General features: G+C 32.3%; 1 protein-coding gene across 1 annotated transcript in view; it reads right to left on the bottom strand.

Annotated features, from left to right (window-relative positions):
* pex6 (peroxisomal biogenesis factor 6) overlaps positions 1-779 on the bottom strand; it is an 18,438-nt gene that overhangs the window by 12,981 nt on the left and 4,678 nt on the right. The window lies entirely within an intron of this gene.

A 779-nucleotide genomic window follows, 5' to 3' on the forward strand; every position in this document is an offset into this window, starting at 1 on the left:
TATATATATATTATGTGTCAGTTAAAAAAGTAATAACATTTTAATATATTTAACATGTTATCAATGCAGCGTTCCAGCAATGCTGAAAATACAAGATATAGCATCGACTAGCACTTAAAACATCTTCTAAAGCAGTAGTTCTTAACCAGGGGCAGCAGGATGACTTCAAAGCATTCAAATGAAGAAATTAGTTTTAATATATTACAATAATCTAACTTTAATCTAAATCTAAATGCTATTTAACACATACAATCAAGATGTAAACTAAATTCATACTCTTTTTTTTCTCCCTCAATAACTATTACTTTTCTTGAAGAATATAAAGTTGTGGAATCACAAAATGAATTGTGGTCCATTTGTTTAATATACCAACAGGTTCTGTTAATAGGCCTGTCGCAATAATCAATATATCGACTTATCGCGCAATATATGTACATGACCTCAATAATTTTTGGTGACGCAATATATCGCCCATTATATTTACTTAAGAATTAATGTCACCATGTGTATTACATTCCACTTGCGCCAGTGTCTTTTGCAGCTTCTCGTACATAACGTGGTGTTGTCATGAGGTGCTAGTTCACATTTAAAAAATGCTTCTACAAACAAAGTTTCCTCTGCAGATATGGTCTTGTTTAGGGATCTGTGTTTTTGTGCATACGGACATCTGACTGCTGAGTAGTGATTGTGTTTTTCAGCAATACAGTGCACCGTTAATTTACAGAGAAAAGAAGGTCAGGGAAAAATCTGTAAATGGAAAAATCTCCATACAAGTTATT

The sequence above is a fragment of the Sinocyclocheilus anshuiensis genome, unplaced genomic scaffold (genome assembly GCF_001515605.1).
Source record: "Sinocyclocheilus anshuiensis isolate Anshui unplaced genomic scaffold, SAMN03320099.WGS_v1.1 scaffold345, whole genome shotgun sequence".
Taxonomy (NCBI): domain Eukaryota; kingdom Metazoa; phylum Chordata; class Actinopteri; order Cypriniformes; family Cyprinidae; genus Sinocyclocheilus; species Sinocyclocheilus anshuiensis.